The 21,864-nt window shown below is 51.7% G+C and overlaps 1 long non-coding RNA gene across 1 annotated transcript in view; it reads right to left on the reverse strand.

Moving 5' to 3' along the window:
* Positions 1-20,684, reverse strand: part of LOC132659375 (uncharacterized) — a 43,757-nt gene extending 23,073 nt beyond the window's left edge. Inside the window, exon 1 of the long non-coding RNA XR_009599738.1 lies at positions 14,486-20,684. This is a non-coding gene — a long non-coding RNA (uncharacterized LOC132659375). The remainder of the gene's footprint in view (positions 1-14,485) is intronic.
* Between the last annotated feature and the right edge of the window lie 1,180 nt (positions 20,685-21,864).

A 21,864-nucleotide genomic window follows, 5' to 3' on the forward strand; every position in this document is an offset into this window, starting at 1 on the left:
AAAAGATCCTCTGGAGAAGGGAATGGCTACCCACTCCAGTATTCTTGTCTGGAGAATTCACGGACAAAGGAGCCTGGTGGGCTACAGTCCATGGGATTGCAGAGTCGGACACGACTGAGGCACTAACACTTAACCCCACTTGATCATGGGTAAACCAAGTGAGGCAGGGTAAAGGGTAGGGTGTGCAGGGGTGGGTCTGGACAGGTTGCTCTGAGTGGACTTCTTGAAGAGGTGAAGCTTGAGCCAAGACTTGAAGGGGGAGGGAGTGAGCCCCCTGATCTCTGAGGAAGAGCTCCAGGCAGAGGGAACCAAGGGAGTCTGGAAGTTTCCAGGAAGAACAGTGTCTAGGAGGAAGGTGAGCACTGCTGAGATGCTCCTGCTGCGTAGGGAACACAAAGGCCAGGCACAAGCTCTTACTGAAGGACAGGTGATCCACCAGATGATACCCCCTTTACAGGAAGACTGGGGAGGCTGAGTCCCCAGTCTGGCAGGACTTACTGGGGAAACGGACTTCCTGTTGTCTCGGGCCAAGGCAGTCTAGGCTGCCTGGTGGCCACGCTGTCAGAGTCTCTGCTCTGTCCTTCCCAAACCCAGGCCTTGTTTGCCCTGCCCACCCGCGTGTCCTTCCAACGGAGTTGGGGAATGTTTGGTGGAGGTCTCAATTTTGGACACAACTGCTCCCAAACCCTCCTTATAGGCATCTAAGGAACCCTGATGGCTCAGAGGGTAAAAAAATCTGCTTGCAATGTAGGAGACTGGGGTTCAATCCCTGGGTTGGGAAGATCCCCTGGAGAAGGGCATGGCGACCCACTCCAGTATTCTTGCCTGGAAAATTCTGTGGACAGAGGAGCCTGGCGGGCTAGCGTCCATGGGGTTGCAAAGAGTCGGACACAACTGAGCAACTAACACTTTCACTTTTCACTTTCAAGGAACCCACAGTCTAGACCCAGTGGTCCCTCTTGTCCCTTTCTGCTCCTAAGGGCGCCCAGCCTGGCTCCTTGACAACCACTGTGGCGTCACCTCCCTCTTCACTGGTTAACAGGCCTGTTTCACTCCAGAGGCTCCCTCACACCACCCTTCCAGCACCCAGCTCATCCCCTGTGCCCCTCCTTGGCTGGTATTAGCAAGCCCTGTTTGGGAACATTCCATATTATACAGGTATTTGATATTCCAAATAAAATCTCAGCAACCCCCGTGAACCATCTTAACTGCTGAAATGCCCACAGGACTTGAGATTAGCTCCGCAGCACATGTGAAATGAGGGGATTTTGTTTGGGGTTTAGGATTTATACATGTATATTGTGTGTGGGGATGGGTCCCAAATATGTATTTAAATCAAGTAACTTAATCCACGGGGTTCAAGGCTAAAGCCACCCTAGGAAAATGGTATTTGCATATATTAATCTCTTGCCAACCACAAGAGAGAATGTGTGGGAGACAGCGGAGCGACCTGGAATTGGAGGAGCCCAGAGAAATCACCAGGTGGCTTCGCTTTCTCTCCTCACCTGCTCGGTTCCTACCTCACCGCCCCAATCCCGCGCCCCCACACACACACCCCTGGCTGGACACAGATTCTCCCGGGTAAGGGACCGCTGGCGTCTACCCTGAATTTCCTAGGGCCTCGTGTTTCTTGCTGAATGAACAAAGAAATGGATGAATGTGTGTGCGGTGAGGATGAGGCGCTAAACGAAAACGCGAGTTTACTGAGGCAGCCCACTTCCTACTCCGTTCAGCAGATACTGAGGAGTCGGAGAGGATATGAAGACGGAGCCTGGAGGAGGTTGTGTGCCGGCTGGGGCTGAGAGAACCGTGGAGGGGGCTTGAGGACACCTAGTGTCCATTGACCATCGAGGGGCCTCTCTGGGGAGCCAGGGAGGAATCAGCTGATGGGTGATGGATATTTGCTCCAGTGGAGGGCACGGGGCAGGCCAAGAAAAGAACTTGGGGTGATTGAGACGGGCTGTGGGGTGAGCCCCGTGGCAGGAGCCAGCTCTTGGGACTCCAAGAGCCTTGGGGCAGTTTGCATTTTATTCCAAGCACACGTGAGAGGCTGCGGTGACAATTTGGGAAAGCAGCCACCTTCCTGGAGCAAGGACAGCTACTCTTCCTCAGCCAGGTGACACACACCCTTGTGAGCACACACCCTTCCTCTTGCCTAGAGTGCAGCCCACGTCTCCTCCTCAACACACACACACACACACACACACACACTCGTGCGTATGCACACATCCACACACACACACCAACAGTCAAGATAGCCTCAGAGAGAAGGCAGATCCGTGCGGGGACCCACTGATCAGTGCTTTGGCTGACCTTGACCATGGTGCCCTAGGCCAGGTGGAGAGGCTGGTTTCTTTTCTCAGCAGCTCCCAGTGGAGGAGCCAGAGACCAGGCCCTACCTGCAAAGATGCCTGAGGGCTCCTCGGAGTCCGGTGCTTGCGGCTCCTCTGCGCCAGGGCCCCCAGGGAAAGGCTGCCATGCCCTGTCCCTAATTACCTCCAGCAGCAGCAGCCACAGTGATGGCACTTCTGGGGCCTTGTGGTGTCTGAATTAATTAACTCCCTCTTGAGAAAAGGTGAAACTGAGGCAGTAACTTGCCTGAAGACAGAGCCGATCAAGGGCAGGGCCTGGATTTGAACACCTCCTGGTCTGCCCAGCTTATCCCCCTTCTCCAGTCACCCGGCCACCTCCCTGCCATGTCAGGAGTTTCTGTTCAGCAGATTCTCATTCATTCGAATCCTCCTTAAATCAGAATTCTGGAGAGGAGCAAAGTCTCCTTGGCAGCAAACGTGGAAAGAAGCAGGGCTTGCAGAATAAAGCATCTGCATTAGCGAGATCAGTAGGGAAAGGGTTAACCTGGGAAGAAAGGCAGCTCAGAAACTTGACAAGTTCACGCAAGCTCCACACTGTAAGTCCACTCAGCAAGCATCTTCACTACAGAGTCTTCCATCCCAGTTCACACCTTGGGGGAGTGGGGGCGCGTAGGCCTGGCTGGAGGAAGGTTTGCTCCCCACTGCGTGACCTGGGGCTGATACACCCCCTCTCTGAACCTCACTTTCCCATCGAAAGTGTAACTAATAACGCCTTCCCTGCAGAGCTGCTGTTAGAGTTGATGTGTATAAAACAGTATGAGGCTTGGTGTTTAGTAAAGAAAGTGAAGTCGCTCAGTCATATCTGACTCTTTGGGAAGCTCCCGGACTGTAGCCCATCCCCTGGACTGTAGCCCACCAGGCTTCTCCATCTTTGGGATTCTCCAGGCAAGAATACTGGAGTGGGTTGCCGTTTCCTTCTCCAGGGGATCTTCCCGACCCAAGAATCAAACCCAGGTCTCCTGCATTGCAGTCAGACGCTTTAACCTCTGAGCCACCAAATCATAGCCATCTTACAAGAGTTAAAAGAGCATCTCTTGGGACTTCCCTGGGGGTCCAGGGGCAAAGACTCTGCCTTCCCAATGCAGAGGGCCTGGGTTTGATCCCTGGTCAGGGACCTAGATCTTACATGCCTCAACTAACGGTTCGCATGCCACGGGCTCAGGGTGGGGTCCCCTGCACTTGACCTATCGATGGGTATCAGTCTGGCAACAGATTCATGTCCGGTTCTCTGCTGAGGGCAGGGCACACAGCAGAGGCTGAGACAGATAAGACCCCTGCCGCCACACTCAACCAGCAGCTCACCCCCATCATCTGGCTATTGAGAGTGCATGACAAGGGGGCAAAGAGAGGAGTGGAACAGAGTAGGGTTGCCAGGTTACATACAAAATGCTGAGTTACATTTGAATTTGAGATAAACAACATATTTTCAAAGTGTAAGTATATCCCATTCAATATTCAGGATATGCTTATACTCGAAAGTTGTTGCTTATCTGAAATTTGTGCTGTACTTTTCCTTTTGTTGCTAAATCTGGCAGCCCTATAAGGCAGGTCTTTCTGCATTTAGCAGTTACCCAGCCCCTTCAACAGAAGTCTCTCTCCTGAATGAACAGACCTGTGGGCCTGGGGATAAACAGAGGGATGAGAGAAGTATTACTACAAGGGGTGGTCCCGGAGGTTCCTGACGAGGTGACTTTTGAGCTCCGACCTGAAGCTTGGAAAGCAAGAGAAGCGATGTTACATTTACGAGGAGGAAGAGGGGTAGGAGAGCTAGGGGTAGGGAAGACGAGGCAGAGAGTCAAAGGCTTTGGAGGAGAAAGCATGGGCTTGGGGTGGCGGGGTATGGCAGGCTTCATGGAGGAGGCAGAACTGAGCCAGGCCTTGAAGCCTGAGGATGAGGTCCCTGGACAGAGGGGAGGGGTGCTGAGGGACCCGGTTTGAACGGGGGAGGGTCTCCCCTTCTCGGTAATCCAGGTGGCAGACCCCTGAGGCATGGTGTCCCGCACCGCGCAGCAGTGCTCACAAGGAAATCTGACACACGGGGAAATGCACACATTACAGTGTTGGGTGAGGAGTTCCAGTCACAAGACGGACGGCAGCCATGGTGTTTCAGGTGTTGAACTAGACCACCTGACCAGCGCATCACAGGTGATCAAGAAATGTGGAATCAGCGAAACCATCATCTTCCCACTTGCAAACAAACTCAGGGTAAATAGCGGTATCTCTAAGGAGTCTTTCAGTTTTGAGAATATTTTACTGAATGGATGGATGGATGGATGGATGGATGAATCCAATAGATGGAAGTTTAATAGGACTCCATCCAGAAGCCACTGGTCCCAGACTTGGAAAGTAATGAAACAACAAGCAAAGACAGACCCTGCCTCCTGGTCCCCGACAGGAGCCATGCCTGTTGAACTTGAGATAATTAACGTGTTTGTGGATTCCTGCTCCCTTCTCAGCCTGCTGGGTCTGCGAAGCCTCCTGCCAAGCACAGCAGGACAGATCAGCTCCACAACCTCCAACACCCCTGCCCCATGTTCTCAGCCCACTGGGCCCGAATGGATATAAAATCCTGGCTTGCCCAGGAGGGTGTGGGGCCAAGGCAGGGAGCTCTGTGGGGAGGCCGTCTGGCACTGACTGGAGGGCTCACTCACCACCACCCTCCTATGTGTCCTCAGGCAAGTGACTTCACCTCTCAGCCTCAGGGTCCTCTGTGAGGCAGGGACGGATAACCGCGATGCCGCCCTTCACTGATTCACAAAGGTTCCACGCCCGTTCCATGCCAGGCACCACACCAGGGGTGGAGTTACCAGAAGAAGGTGTTGGGACGCCCAGCTCAGGTTCTCACGCAGAAACACCAGAGAATGAACGGAGGCTCAGCCCACTGGATGGCCACGCAGGGAGGTCTGGGAGGCACCCCACCCCCAAAGGATGATCTTGGAGGAGGGGACAAGACAGACCCCTCCCTTACAGGCTGTGGGCAAGGGGGTTCCTGACATCGCACTCCTGCTTCATAAAAGGACCTCCCACCCTAAGATCCCACCGTCGTGCTTAAAAGCCTGTGCGTGCTCAGTCATGTCCAACTCTTTGTGACCCCATGGACTGTAGCCCACCAGGCTCCCCTGTCCGAGGGATTTCCCAGGCAATACTGGAATGGGTTGTCATTTCCTTCTCCAGGGGATCTTTCTGATCCAGGGTTCGAATCTGCGTCTCCTGTATTAGCAGGAGGTTCTTTACCACTCGCGCCACCAGGGAAAGTGATTCTTAAAAGGCTCCTCTTAATCCTTCCAGGCTTTTTTTTTTTTGAGTAGGGGGCCTGGCAATGACTTTTTAAATTGAAGTGTAGTAGATGCACTATATAATGTAAGTTACAGGTGTACAGTATAGTGATTCACAGCTTTTAAAGGTTATGCTTCATTTATAGTTACTATAAAATACTGCGATTCCTCTAGCTTTTTAAGCACTTTGGTATTAATGATAACACATGGGTAAAGTTTATTGAGCAATTACCACGAGTCCACTCCTCCGTGCTTTGAGGGGTTAGCGTGCTCGGACCACGCAGCGGGATGGGGCAGCGGGGAGGGGAGGAGCCCTGCCGGGGGCGACGTGATGCAGGCAGCAGCAGGCAGAGCTGGCCAAGTGGGACGGCCTGGATGCCCCCTGTGACCTCTCCTAAGGGGAGGAGGGAGACCAGGGCAGGGAGGAGCCCCCAAAGCCCCTCTGCCCATAAGGCCTCAGGCTTTCCCTCTGCAGGGAAGGGGAAGCTGAGGACCCCAACTCCCACTCTGCTCCCCTCACCGAGGCCCTCCTCAGTGCACCCAACCCAGCAGAGCTCCTCCAGAGCCCCTCCTGGGACTGATGGGCAGAGGATACACAGGAACAGGACGGGGGTTGGGAGGAGACCCAAACCTCTGCTCTGCAGCCAGGAGCCAGACCTGGGTGCCCAGCAACCCTCTAGGTCCACCCAGGTGTGCCAGGCCAGTGGCCACCAATGGCTAGCATAGCAACCCCTCCCTCTACACATCGCCACCCCCACCCAAAGTGTCTTGCTCAATGCCACTGTATGCCCCAGGGGTTGCCATGGTGGGGGTGGGGGAGTGCCTGGTGAGAGGAGACCCCTGCAGAATTGGGTGGTGGCGTGGACAGCAGATCCCAGGAGGGCGGGGTCCCTGGGTTCCAGGCTTCTCCTTCCAAGGCCCATACACACTCCCAGACTCCTGGGCCCCACTCTGTCCTCCCAGCCCCTCCCACCCCAGCACACTTCCATTTCTCCAGCCCCTTCCCCATCCAGATGACGAGGACTGGGTGACCGGAATGACCCCACCACCACTAGACCTCTCACCCCGAGGTGAAGTCAGGCCCGCGCCCCAACTCGCCAGCTGGGTGACCTTGAGCACATCACCAGACCTCTCTGATCAGCTTTCTCGCCTTAAAATAGGAGTCACGTCAGCCCCAACCTTGCCAGGCTGCTGGAGGAGGGAGGGTCCCCAAAGCTGCGCTCAGCACAGACACAGCACCCAGGGCCCAAACCCCTCCTGGCCAAATGCAGTACCACCTTTGGGACAACCACAGAGTGAGCGTCAACCAAGTCTCCTGATGAGAGTGAAAGAGTAAAACTCTATCCACAGCTGCTGGTCTTGGCCCGATCCTTCAGGTATCACCTTCAGTAGGTCTTAGTCAATCTGAATCATTGTATTATTTGACATTTTTCTTTAAATGAATCAACTATTCTTACCTGTAAATGTGTCTATCTGGGAACTTTATCTGAATACTGAAGGGGGAAACTAAGACCCCCAACGCCATAAATAGAAGCTAAAAGTAAAGGTGAATTACGACGAAAAGAAACAGTTGTCAACAGGTTCTATCCAGCTGTCACTGCCTGCCACGGTGTTCTGTTAGAAAGTATTAGAAGGTATAAGCCGCTCTTCCAGGAAACGAAGGGAGAGGGAAAAAGGGAGTCAGTAGGGATCCTGGAATCACCCCCTCCTATGTCACTGGGGTTGCTCATCAACAGCGGGGAAGACCTGACCAGTGGGGGACAGCCCCCCACCAGCCACTGATCCTGGGGATGGGGCTCCCTGCAAGGGAGGGACCAACCTCATTTATTGCTGAGAGATATGTACTGTCATTACCTCCCTGCAAGAGACAAGTGAAAGACATTGTGAAAACCGCAATCACAGAAAACTAATCAAACTGATCACATGGACCACAGCCTTGTCTAATTCAATGAAACGATGAGTCATGCCGTGTAGCGCCACCCAGGACAGATGGGTCATGGTGGAGAGTTCTGACAAAACGTGGTCCAATGGAGAAGGGAAAGGCAAACCGCTTCAGTATTCTTGCCTTGAGAACTCCATGAAAGTGAAAGTGAAAGTGAAAGTGAAGTCGCTCAGTCCTGTCCAACTCTTTGCGACCCCATGGACTGTAGCCCACCAGGCTCCTCCGTCCATGGGATTCTCCAGGCAAGATACCGGAGTGGGTTGCCATTTCCTTCTCCAGAGGATCTTCCCGACCCAGGGGATCGAACCCAGATCTCCCACACTGCAGGCAGATGCTTTAACCTCTGAGCCACTAGGGACGCCCTGAGAACCCCATGATTCATGGACCTAATATTCCAGGTTCCTAGGCAATATTGTCATGGACCTAATATTCCAGGTTCCTAGGCAATGTTGTGTTTTACAGCATCGGACTTGACTTCCATCACCTGCCACACCCACAACTGAGCATTGTTTTCCCTTTGACTCTGTCTCTTCATTCTTTCTGGATTCTAGTTCATGAACAGGATGAAAAGGCAAAAAGATAGGACACTGGAAGATGAACTCCCCAGGTCGGTAGGTGCCCCGTATGCTACTAGAATCCAGAAAGAATGAAGAGACGGAGTCAAAGGGAAAACAACGCCCAATTGTGGATGTGACAGGTGATGAAAGTCAAGTCCGATGCTGTAAAACACAATATTGCCTAGGAACCTGGAATATTAGGTCCATGAATCAAGGCAAGTTGGAAGTGGTCAAACAGGAGATGGCAAGAGTGGATGTCGACAATTTAGGAATCAGCCAACGAAAATGGACTGGAATGGGTGAATTTAACTCAGATGACCATTATATCTACTACTGTGGGCAAGAATCCCTTAGAAGAAATGGAGTAATCCTCATGGTCAACAAAAGAGTCTGAAATGCAGTACCTGGGTGCAATCTCAAAATGACAGAATGATCTCTGTTCGTTTCCAAGGCAAACCATTCAAGATCACAATAATCCAAGTCTATGCCCCAACCAGTAATGCTGAAGAAGCTGAAGTTGAACACTCATATAAAGACCTAGAACTAACACCAGGCTCCTCTGCCCATGGGATTCTCTAGGCAAGAATACTGGAGTGGGTTGCCATTTCCTTCTCCAAGAGGAAGGAGGCCACCCCCCAAATCTTCACAAACTATCCTCTTGATTTCTCAGTGAAGTAGGTAAGTCAGATGATAATCACTACATACACTAGCAATTTCCTTTATGAGAATGCAATTCTAAGTCTTAGGAAGGGATATGTGAGTGAAAACGGGCAGTGGTAACAAAGAGTGAGAAACTCACCCGGGTGCTAGGACAGTCCCTGAATGGTCCTCCACGGGGGAGGCCAAGACGGAAGGAGTACTTCATACATGAAAGGGCTGGCAGCTGTCTGTCCCTTCTGTTTCCCCAAAGCAGAGGAGGCAGAGACAGTCCTGTGCACTGGCTGGCAGTGTCGGGGGCCAGGCACGCAGGCTGGCGGCATATGTCCCAGGTGCCAGTCGATCACCCGGCCCAAGTGTGGGCAGGGAAGCCTCTGTCCATGTGGGTCCCACTGAGTCATGACCCGCTTCTGAAGCCCACAATGCTCCCTACTCTGACCCCACAACTCACCTGGTTCCCCTCCAGCTCAGAGAGCAACCTGGACACTCTCTGAGATCCGGAAACTTCTGTAACCCCCCCCCGTAAAGTGTGATCAGCTCTGATGGGGAGAAGACAGGCGTTCCCAGGCTCTGTCTGGGGAGCGTCTGCCTTAGATCCAAATGGCAGGATGAATTCAAAGATGAACAGCCCTTTGCAGCCTAGAATGGTAATTTTGCAAGTGAGGGCCGAGCTGGGGCTGTGGGGAGACCCCCTGGCTTACACGCAGACCCCTCACGATAAATGTTCAGTCCCAGGACCCTCACCCCCAGGATCCTCAGAGTCGTCTTCTCTGGTCAGGGAGTAGGCGAGCAGGAGGGCCAGTGGTTGACAAGGCCAGCCCCCAGGCCTCCCACCCCAACCCCTCGGGTCCCCCTGAGCAACTGCTACCTTGACTCCTCCTAGGTCTTAGCCTGAAAGTCACATCTCAGCAAGTGAAACAGGCGCGCCCCTCTCAAAAAGACTCCCTAGGGCAGAACTCGGGCTTCCCACGTGGCCTGGTGATAAAGAACCCGCCTACCAATGCAGGAAACTCAAGAGACACGGGTTCGATCCCTGGGTCGGAAAGATCTCCTGCAGTAGGAAATGGCACCCCACTCCATGGGAAAATTCCACGGACAGAGGAGCCTAGTGGGGTACAGTCTTTGGGATCCCAAAGAGTCGGACACTACTGAGCAACTAAGCACAACACAACGACAGGGCAGAACCCCTTAAAAACAAGGACAACCACCGCGAGATACAGACGGCAACCGGAAAGCAGTCCCCTAAAATGTCTAAGTGCTCTGGTGCCAACAAGAAGGAGACAGGGGCGGGACCTTCCCAGTGTTAAGACTGCGCGTCCAATGCAGGGGCACAGGTTCAAACCCTGGTCAGGAAACTAACATCCCACATGCCTAGCAGATTGGCCAAAAAAGGAAAAAAGGAGATGGAAGAGGGTGATGGGTAGAGCAGGGGCTTTAGTGCTACCTGGACCTGGGTTCAAATCTCAGCTGCATCCGAGCCAGCTGTGTGATTCTAGGCAACTGGTTTCCCTTCTCGGAGCTTCAGTTTTCTCCTCTGCAGTTAAGATAGTAGCACTGACCCAACACAGGCTTTCTGTAGATTCCCAGACATTTGTATGGAAAGCGCACAATGCCTGGGATATGTCTAATAGATAACATTGGCTTGCTGCTGAGTAGCTTCAGTCGTGTCCAACTCTTTCCGATCCCATGGACTGTAGCCCACCAGGCTCCTCTGTCCATGGATTTTTCCCAGCAAGAATACTGGAGTGAGTTGCCCTTTCCTTCTTCAGGGGATCCTTCCAATCCAGGGATGGAACCTGCATCTCCTGCGTTGCAGGAGGATGTTTTACCACTGAGCCACTGGGAAAGGCCCAGATTAGCATAGGTGACAGCAATTATTATTATTGAATGTTATGTACAGGCAAGTATTGGCAGGTGTTAAGCATATAAGAAAATTTTAAGTAAAGAAACTTAAAACTGAGAATTCCTATACATTAATTCAATTTAGTCTGCAGATTGGAGCAGATCCCTGCAGTTCTATTTCTGTTCAGCTCCTGGTGTCATGTCATGTCAGAAGTGAGAAGCAAGGCTCCTGGCTATTTGGGGACACACATGCTGGAGGGGTCCTTAAGCTCCCCCCAACAGGCTCTGAGCTTGAATCTGGATTCCTCGACTCCCCATTTGAGACAAGTGGCCTCCCCCGCCCTCAAAGTGAAGATGAGAAGCCTGAGGGACCTGACTCCTGGACGCCAGCTTTTGCAAGTCTGGGCTTCCGGGAGCTTGGTCGGCTTGAAGAGGGGCGTGGCCAAAGGGGGTGTGTGTCGTAAGGGGGCGTGGTCGCTGCTCCCTCTGCCACGCCCACCAGTGGAAAGGAGGGCCCCTGGGAGGGTAACCACGAGATTCACACGGGCTCACGAGGATTTGGTAGCCCCACAAATCCTTGGTCCCTGTGGCACCTCCTTTGCAGACGAGAGTTGGCAATCAGACAGAACAGTTCTTGAGGCTGCACACCTGGCCTAGGGGGAGGGGCCGGGGGCCAGGTGCAGCCCGGAGCAAGCGGAGGGACTGGAGGAAACTGGGCCGGGCTCCAGCGCAGGGTGGAACCTCCCAGGGAAAGGCTGTGGCCCGTTCCTCGCTTATTCGTTCATCCAGTTTGCACCATTGTGTGGCCGGGGTGCGGGTCACAGTACCAGGGGAGCCAGCCAAGACCAAACACACAGCCCTGCCCTCAGCAGGGCTCCGAAGGGGTCTGCAAGGTAACGGAGAGGTGGGATCAGATCAGGACTGGGGAACAAGGGCTTCGCCCCCCACCTCTCCCTGCCTTGAGAAGCCACTGGAGGATTCTGAGCCTGCGAGAGACACGGTTGGACTTGCGTTTTATAAGGATGGTTTGGGCTTCAGTGCGGAAAACAGGCTGAAGAGGAATGAGAGGGTGAAGCCGGGAGAAGGTCAGCTAACACAGAGGAGTGGGGATGGCCACTGGCCCCTGGGTCCCAGGAGCCCAGAAGGGGCCAGGTTTCCCGCACGTTTCAAGTTTGAGCTGACAAGACTCGCTGGTCTGGATGGGATACAAGAGAGACAGGCGCCGAGGACACTTCCAAGCGTTTTGACCTGAGGAAATGAAAGCAAGGTGTTTCCATTTGCTGTGGGAGGGCAGGTTGGAGGCTAGCAGGTGGGGGACACACTGTTTGGAACTGGTTAAGCGTCAGGAGCCGTGAGCTGTCCACCAGAGATGTTGGGCAGGCCTGGAGTGCAGGTGCAGGGGGCCAGCTAGAGGCAGGCGGCTTTTGGCAGGGGGGTGTCCCTAGAAAGATGGTTCTCAGCCCCATGGAAGGAAGAGACCATCCATGGAGAGCTGCGACAGACAGAAGAAGCAGAGTCAGGATCCCTGGGCCAGGGCCAGGTTAACAGGGAGACGAGGAGCAAGAGGAAAGGTGGGAGGTCAAGAGAAGGGCGTGTTCAGAGCGGAGGGAGTGACCAGCTGTGCCCATTGCTGCTGGTGAGTAGACCAAGGGTAACCTCTGGGGCCAGCCACATAGTGGTCAGCACCGACCTTGCCAAAGGCTATTTGGGTGGAGTGGCTCAGAGATCACAGATTGCAGTGGCCTCAGGAGATCACAGGAGGAGAGCGGTCATGGAGAGACCACCCTGACGATGGAGGGTCCTAGAAGAGAATCAGATAAACAGGGCTGGCGTTGGGGGATTTGGGGGGGGGGGTCAAGGGTGGTGTTTTTTTTTTTTAACGTGGGAGACATTCCAGCATGTTTGTTGCCTGCTGATAAGGACGATCCAGGAGAGGGGATGTGGGTGACACGGCTCTGCAGAGAAGCCAGAGAAGGGAAATGGAGACGAGAAGATGCAAAGGCCCCTCACCAGCTCCATGCCTGGGGGCCGGAGCACTAGAGGCAGCACGCTGGACTCCACTGGGACCAGCATTTGTCCAGCAAATAAGTGGAGGGAAAGGGCAGGGGGCTGAGGGTAGATGCAACCGAGGGATTCATCTGTAACCTGAGTGAGGAGAGGCAGAGGTGACGGGAAGGGGAAGAACAGGGGAAAGGGGGTCACAGGTTGCCAGGCAAGGAATGATCAGGTTCAAGGTCTCAGAGGGACTGTGTGGAAAGACAGGAGGTAGGAAATACAGGAGCTGTAGAAAGAGAGGCTGGTAGTGGAGACTCCAGGTGGGGGAGGCTGTCCCTGGAGAAGCCAAGATCCAGCTGTGGCCTTGGAAGTGGCCGCTGGGGGAGGGGCTGAAAAGTCTTTGGAGGAGAGGATTTCAGGGAACTGAGAGGTGAGGCCAGGTAAGGGGAGGATGAGGACAGAGGGAGCCCCAGAGCAGCCCTGCTTATCATGGAGTTCTCGGTCTTCTCATGGTGGAGTCGCAAATGTTCCAGGGGGCCTGGCTCCAGCGGCAGGGCAGAGGCTGCCTGAAGCCTCTATGCAGACCACCCTCTGTCCCCCACCCTCTGACATCTCTTGATGGTGGCTTCTGGCAAAGGCAATCTTCAAAGTCTTTTTTTTTTTTTTCAATTGTAAAACACACAAAACACCACGTTTACCATCTTAACCATTTTCAAGCATAAGCTCAGTGGTATTAAGCACATCCACGTTGTTGAGCCACCCATCTCCAGAACTATGTTCATCTTCCCCAGCTGAATCTCTGTTAAACAATGACTCCCCACTCCCTCCTCCCTCACTCCGTGGCAACCACACATGCTACTTTCCGACTCTATGATCTTTTTTTTTCATTGTTATTAGTCTTTGGCCATACCACCTGGCGTGTGGGATCTTAGTTCTCTGACCAGGGATTGAACCCATGCCCCTTGCTTTGGAAGCATGGAGTCTTAACCACTGGACTGCCAAGGAAATCCTCTGACTCTATGATCTTGACTACTTTAGGGACCTCGTATACGTGGAATTGGGCTTCCCTAGTGGCTCAGCGGTAAAGAATCCACCTGCAATGCAGGAGTCACGAGACACACTGGTTCAATCCCTGGGTCAGAAAGATCCCTTGGATAAGGGCATGGCAACCCAATCCAGAGGACTTCCCTGGTGGCTCAGATGGTAAAGCGTCTTGCTTACAATGCGGGAGACCTGGGTTCGATCCCTGGGTAGGGAAGATCCTCCGGAGAAGGAAATGGCAACCCACTCCAGTACTCTTGTCTGGAAAATCCCATGGACAGAGGAGCATGGTGGGCTACAGTCCACGGGGTCGCAAAGAGTCAGACACAACTGAGCGACTTCACTTTCACTTTCACTTTCAACCCAATCCAGCATTCTTGTTTGGGAAATCCCATGGACAGAGGAGCCTGGCGGGCTGTAGTCTGTGGGGTCGCAAACAGTCAGACATGACTAGGTGACTAACACACACAGACGTAAGTGGAGTCATTCAATTTTTGTCTTTTTGTGGTTGGCATATTTTACTTAGTATAATATTAGTAAAATGTTGTAGCAGGTGTCAGAATTTCTTATTAAGGCCGAATAATATCTCATTGTATGGATGAACCACATTTTGTTAATCACTCATCTGTCTATGGACATTTGGGTTGTTTTAACCTCTTGGCTACTGGGAATGATGCTGCTATGAACATCAGTTCAGTTCAGTTCAGTCGTTCAGTCGTGTCCGCGACTCTTTGCGACCCCATGAATTGCAGCACGCCAGGCCTCCCTGTTCATCACCATCTCCCAGAATTCACTCAGACTCACGTCCATCGAGTCCGTGATGCCATCCAGCCATCTCATCCTCTGTCGTCCCCTTCTCCTCCTGCCTCCAATTCCTCCCAGCATCAGAGTCTTTTCCAGTGAGTCAACTCTTCGCATGAGGTGGCCAAAGTACTGGAGTTTCAGCTTTAGCATCATTTCTTCCAAAGAAATCCCAGGGCTGATCTCCTCTAGAATGGACTGGTTGGATCTCCTTGCAGTCCAAGGGACTCTCAAGAGTCTTCTCCAACACCACAGTTCAAACAAATCAATTCTTCGGCTATGAACATAGGGGTACAAATATCTCTTCAAGTCCCTATTTTCAGTTCTTTGGGATACACACCCAGAAGTAGGATTGCTGGGTCGTACGATAACGTGTACGTTTAGCTGTTTGAGGAACTGGCATATTGTTGTCCACAGCAGTTGCACAATTTTACAGGACTACCAGCAGAGCACAAGGGTTTCAAAGTATCTGCATCCTCTCCAACCTCTTATTTCCTGTTGTTCTTTTCTTTTTTTTTTTTTTAATGTTGGCCGTCTGACATCAAAGTTCGTTGACAAACATCGTCTCATTTGGTGAGGTAAGAACATTCCAGGTGGAAGGAACAGCTTGAGTGGAACAGGAGTCTGGAAGCTAGGTGGGGCTGAGGCAGAAACAACAAGTAACAGACACGTGTGGTTGAAGCACAGGAGTGTCTTCAGAGCCGAGGCTGGAATCGTGCCTGGGTGAGGCCGACCTCAGAGAGCCTCTCAGAGGTCACAGGAGGAGCCTGGACATCACTTGAGGGACAAGGAGGAGCTCCTGCAGAGCGCTGAGCAGAAAGTGATAAGACCGCAGACAACAGCACTAATTAATCCTTGGGTGAGGGGCACAGGGTAGCCGGAGCGGAAGAGATAGGAAGTTGGGAAGCCAGATAAGAGAGGCTTAGAACATTCTGGAAGAGAAGAGAGGACACTGCTGAGAGACACCCACCACCGTCAATTCCCACCACTAGGAAGCCTCACATGGACCCAAACCCAAGGCCAACAAAGCCCTTTCCCTCCATCATCTCCACCTGGTGGGTACATGGTTACCTCCAGTGGATAGGTGAGGAGACAGAGACTCAGGGTAAGTAACTTGCCCAAGACCTCGAAGCTAATAAGCAGCAGAGCTGGGACTCAAACTCCAATCTGTTTTCCATCATGCCTCAAGCATTTATTGAGCACCTACTGTGTGCCAGGCCCCACACTGAGGGCTGTCTGACACTAAATCCATTGCTCTTACCAGCAAGGCTACACCAGTTCATATGGTGGTCAACCTCCAAGCCATGATGCAGGAAGGTAACTCCGGAGGGCATGGAGCAACCGGAGAACAATTAGAAATTGGAGAAGGCTAAACCATGTGGGCTATTTGATCCCACACATTCAGACTCACCCAACACAGAATCTTCTGGGCCTGGAAAGGTTGATGGCCAACACGAGAGGGGAAGAGAGAAAGGAGAGTCCCAGGAAATTTCAGACCATCCTCAGCCCCCTCATTCAGCCGGGAACCTGATCGTCACCCAGTGATGGGAGTCCACAAAAAAAGGAGAGCTTTGGGAAGGCCTCAGTCACAGACAATTGCAATTTTGGGAGGTCAAAACCGACCACATTCTGTTGGACGCTCACGTGGTTCAATCTAATACAAAACGATGTCGTGTTACTTTCACTGCTTTTCATTCCTTCACCCAACACTGGGTGGGGCCCTACCAAGTGCCAAGAGTGGGAACACAAGAACAAAGCGTTTGTGGCTCCTGCCCCCACGAAGCTGCAGTCTGCTGCGGGTCACAGACAGAAAACACGCAGGCGCGAGCGTAATAGGTGATAGCCACCTGTCGTAGCGGGTTACCTGTCTGGGGGCTTGGGAACAGCTTCACCAATGAAGTGTAGTCCAAGCTGAGAACCACAGCATGAGCTGGAAACACCCCAGCACAGGGGGTAGGAGAAAGGTGTCCCAGAAGAAGAAATCAAGAGCCAGAAGCCTTTGGAGGAAAAGACAGGGAGGTCTGGCCAGGATTTACTATGGGAGTAACAGGCTGCCAGCTAAAGGGAGACCAGGGTTTTCATCTGTTTAGACTTTCAAAGGTCAAGCCAAATGGGGCTTACCATCAAAAACATTTTAACAGGCGTAGGATCTTTGAAATGTTTCCTGCTGTGTTCTCCCTTTTGCTAATTCAGTATTTTTTTTCCTCTTCTCTCTCGAATTGCCACCACCATGAAACTTAAACCGTGAGGCTTTTGTCCCATGACGGAATGTGGGATAACGTCGGTAGCACAGAGAAAAAGATTTGTTGCCAGACAGTGCGGGCAAGTGGAAGGCCCTTTCAGGGCAGGAGGAGATGGTCGGAGGGTCCTAGGGCAGCAGAACGATTCAGGTAGGTTCAGGGGATGGGAAAGGCTTCCCTGGTGACTCAGACAGTAAAGAATCTGCCCGCAGTGCGGGAGATCTGAGTTAGATCCCTGGGGCGGGAAGATCGCCCTGGAGAAGGAAGTGGCAACCCACTCCAGTATTCTTGCCTGGAAAATCCCATGGACGGAGGAGCCTGCAGGCTACAGTCCATGGGGTCCCAAAGAGTCAGACACAACTGAGTGACTTCACTTTCACTTTCAGTGGATATGCAGATACCCAAGGTAGCGCCTATGTTCCCCGCCAGGGATGTATCCATGTTGGGCCTGATGCTACAGCCCACAGGGCCAGGCTGCAGGAGAGAGGAAACGGCTGTGGGTCCCCAGGCAGGTGAGACTGAGGACAGTCTCATAATAGGGACCCTCACTGCCACACTGAGCGGAGGGAGCCCTGAGGATCCAGGGAGGCTATTACAATTGAATTGTATTCCCCAGAAAGCTATGTTGAGGTCCTAACCACCCCCGCCCTGTACTTGTGAATGTGAATTATTTGAAATGGGCTCTTGAAAGACATCACCGAGTTAGGATGAGGATATTAGGGTGGGAATCCTCGTATGGTCAACATCCTTATGAGAAGAGGAGGAGACGCAAGCAGAGATCGGAGTGATGCGGCTACAAGCCTGGGGCTGCCAGCAGTGGGCAGAGGCGATGAGGGATCCTCCTGCAGAGGCTTCAGAAGAATCGTGGCAGACAGTATCTTGACCTCAGACTTCTAGACCCCAGAATAAGGAAATATCTGCTGTTTGAAGCCACCCAGTTTGCAATAGCCCTAGTAAACCAACACGGAGGAGAAGAGGCTGGACTCAGAAGTATGGTCCATAAAGCAAGGTCCACAGTCACATCATCAGCAAGATGCCCAAAGACCAGTGCATACCAAACCAGCCACACCTGAGCAGGTGCAGTGACAGCTAGCAGGAAGAGACACTGCTTCCTCAGCCCCTTTAGACCACAGAAGCTCCCTGCAACCAGGTCCACCTGCAGGAACCAGCAAGGAGACACCCTGGGGGCAGAGGAACCGCCCTCACAAGGACTAAGGGCTTTGAATTGACCAGATACTTTCCTGGAAGAGATTGTTTGACAAAGGAAGAGACTGACTTTCAGTTTTGTCACCCCGCCTCCTCCACTGCCACAAAGTCAGCCGACAAGGGGACACAAAGGCAAAATTAGGTCAATTCTAGAAAAATCAAGATTTTCACACACCTTGATCCAAGAATGTACGTTTCATCCCACTACGCTCGTTTTTACATATGGTGTCGATGGAATTGGGGCACCTCCTTAAGCCCAGGTAAAGGAGGGGCTCAGACAGGAAACAAAGGTAAATTAACAGGAACATACCCAGATCTGGTGACCTGATATATCATGAGGATGTTCACTGGAGCAGGACTTATAAAACCAAAATGTTGGAAGCAACCTAATATCCAGCCATATGGGACTGAGTACATAAATAATTATAAGGGCCTACCATTAAAATCAAGCTATCCAAAACTGCCTAATAATATGAAAGAAGATTGCAGTAAATGGTAAGTAATAATAATTTGTTTTTCATTCGCTCAGTCGTGTCCAACTCTTTGTGGCCCCATGGACTGCAGCACACCAGGCTTCCCTGTCCTTCACCATCTCCCGGAGTTTCCTCAAACTCATGTCCATTGAGTCAGTGATGCCATCTAACCATCTCATCCTATCGTCCCCTTCTCTTATAATAATAATAGTAGTAATAATAAATACAAATCAGCTTAAAACTGTATCTATAGTACGATTCCAATGTTTATGTGATGGCACTGTCTCAGGCTTTAACAAACAATGCCCAGAGTCCAGTGACAACACAGCCAAGGTTCATTGACCCTCATGGAACTATCAGGGGAGGGGGACCTCTATCCCACTGAGTCATTTGGGAACACAGGAGCCTTCTGACAATGGTCTAGCTGCCCTCTAGGGTCCTGGAGTCCTTCACCGAGTCCTTCCCACTTCCCATCCCATGAGCAGCAACAGGAGAGAGCACGGAAGCTCAGAAGAGCTTATGGGTCAGGCATGGGTGTGTGTGTGTGTGTGTGTGTGTGTGTGTGTGTGTGTGTGTGTGTGTGATCACGAGACCACTGTGTGTGTGTGTGTGTGTGTGTGTGTGTGTGTGTGTGAGAGAGAGAGAGAGAGAGAGAGAGAGAGATCACTCCCTCCCACCTTCCATTGGTCAGAACTCAATCACATGCCCACATGTAGGGGAAGCTGGGAAATGTAGTCTAGTTGCCTGCCAGGAAGAGAAAGGAAACAGGATTTGCTAAACACATTACATCTGCCTCTATTAATATGCATTGAAAAAACTACTGCAAAGAAATCACTTTCTAACAGCGATTATTTCTGGGTGGTAAAATTAGAGCCATTAAAATTTTTTTTCTTATTTATGTGACTTTGAATTTTCTAATTTTCTGAAATAAACAATCAGTACTTCTACAGACAGGAGAAAAAAAAATGTAACTTAATAATTGACAAAATTAAAGTCCCCAGGATTCCTGTGGGATTTGGACAGACTTGTTCAGCAGTCAGGCTTCAGGTCAGACTTACAGGTTATATGATGCAAGGTAAGTTACATCACCTTCCTAAGTCTTAAAGTCTCCACATCTGTAAAATGGAAAATAAAAATATATGTTGCATAGAGTTGATGGGAGAATTAAACGAGAAAATGTGTGAAATACCATTCGCGTGGTGCCTGGTGTGGGGTAAATCTGCAGCTAACAAACAGCAGCTGCTTTTCTTTCTGCACGCATGCTACACTTCCCCGGGTCCACTCACTCCTCCTCTGCTTTCTCACCTCCCAGACCATGTCAGCATCACCTCCTCTCTGACTCTCTCACCTACAAGCCTGTTCTGTTTCAGATGGACATGATAAGAATATCCAGGGGGCTTCCCCAGTGGCTCAGTGGTAAAGAATCCGCCTGCCAATGCAGGAGACATGGGTTTGATCCCTGATCTGGAAAGATCCCACAGGCCGAGGGATTGCTAAGCCCCTGAGCCACAAATACTGAGCCTGTGCTCTAGAGCCTAGGAGCGGCAAATACTGAGCCCACGGACTGCAACTACTGAAGCCCAGGGGACCTAGAGTCTTCAAGAGAAGCCACTTCAGTGAGAGTCCAAGCACCACAGTAGAGGGGACCCCCTGCTTGCCGCAACTAGAGAAAGCCTGCTCACAGCAGCAACAACCCAGCACAGCCAAAAATAAATATTAATACAATTATTTTTTTAAAAAAGAATATCCAGGGACTGCCACCACCACCCCGACCCCTGGCACATGTTCCTTCCTGCTTCCAGAGGTGCCCAGCCCTGCCCTGGTCACCAAGTCCCACACCCCTGACCTCTAGACATGCCCCAGCCACGCCCCCTTTCCTCCGCCTTCATCAATTTCCCCTCCCTGCTGGATAATTCTCACTCGCATTCAAAGGAGCCAGTAACTACTCTCATCTTTACAAAACCTCTGACTGCATGTCTCTCTCCAGCTATCACCCCATTTCTCAGCTCCCTTTTATTACAAAATTTATCAAAAGCGTTATCTGCCTGCTGTGCCCGCTGCTTCTCATCCCAGTCTCTCCAAACCTACTGCCAACAGGCTTCACTCCTCCCCTTCCACCAATACAGGTCTGGTCCAGGTCACCAATATCCTCCCCATTTCTAACCCCGACGGCCTGTCTCCTTCCACCTCCTGTTTGACCAGAAGGAGCCCTGGTGCTGACCATCACTCCCCCTCGGTACTAAAGGCACATTCTCCTGATTTCCCTCCGCCTCCCCACCACTCCTCAACTTTCTTTGCTGTTATATTCTTTGCCTTAATATTGGGATGACCAAGACTGAGTCTTCTGACCCCAATAATGGGTTGAATTGTGTCCCTCCCCCGCCCCTCCCCACTCCACAAAATATGTTGGTGTGTGTTAAAGTGAAAGTGTTATTTGCTCAGTCGGATTCGACTGTTTGCGACCCCGTGAACTGTAGCCTGTCAGGCTCCTCTGTCCATGGAATCGTCCAGGCAAGAATATTGGAGTGGGTTGCCATTTCCTTCTCCAGGGATCTTCCCCACCCAGGGATTGAACCCGGGTCTCTTGCATTGCAGGCAGATTCTTTACCGTCTGAACCACCAGAAAAGCCCTTGTTGTTCCATTACTCAGTCGTGTCTGACTCTTTGCAACCCCATGGACTGCAGCACGCCAGGCTTCCCTGTCCTCCGCCATCTCCTGGAGCTTGCTCAAACTCATGTCCGTTGAGTCGGTGATGCCATCCAACCATCTCGTCCTCTGTCATCCCCTTCTCCTCCTGCCTTCAATCTTTCCCAGCATGTTAACACCCTTAAAAAGGAAGGAGATCAGGGCTCATGCTACAACACAGACACACCTTAAGGACATGAGCTAAGTGAACTAAGCCAGTTACAAGAGGACAAATACTGTACAATTCTGCTTCTGTAAGGAACCTACAGCAGTCAGATCCATAGAGACAGACAGAATAGTGGTTGCCAGGGATTGGGGGAGGGGAGAGTGGGGACAGAATTTCAGTTTTTGCAAAATGAAAAGGGTTCTGGGAATGGATGTTGGGATGGTTGTAGAAAAACATGACTGTGCTTAACGCCACAAAACTCTACTCTTCATTTTAAAATTTTTGGCTGTGTTGGGTCTTCACTGCTGTGTGCGGGCTGTTCTCTTGCTGTGGCAAGAAGCAGGGGCTATGCTCTAGTTGCCAGGTGTAGGCTTCTTGTTACAGAGGCTTCTCCTGTTAGAACACATGGATTCCGAAGTCATGACACATAGGTTTAGCCACTCCCCAGCACGTGGGACCTTCCTGGACCAGGGATCAAACCAATGTCCCCTGCATTGCAAGGTGGATTCTTAACCACTGGACCACCAGGAAACCCCAGAACGGTACACTTTAAATGGAGTATAATCTATCAAAATATTGAGTCATTATGCTGGTCACTAATATGATACAGT

The sequence above is a fragment of the Ovis aries genome, chromosome 3 (assembly GCF_016772045.2).
Source record: "Ovis aries strain OAR_USU_Benz2616 breed Rambouillet chromosome 3, ARS-UI_Ramb_v3.0, whole genome shotgun sequence".
NCBI classification, from domain to species: Eukaryota; Metazoa; Chordata; class Mammalia; order Artiodactyla; family Bovidae; genus Ovis; species Ovis aries.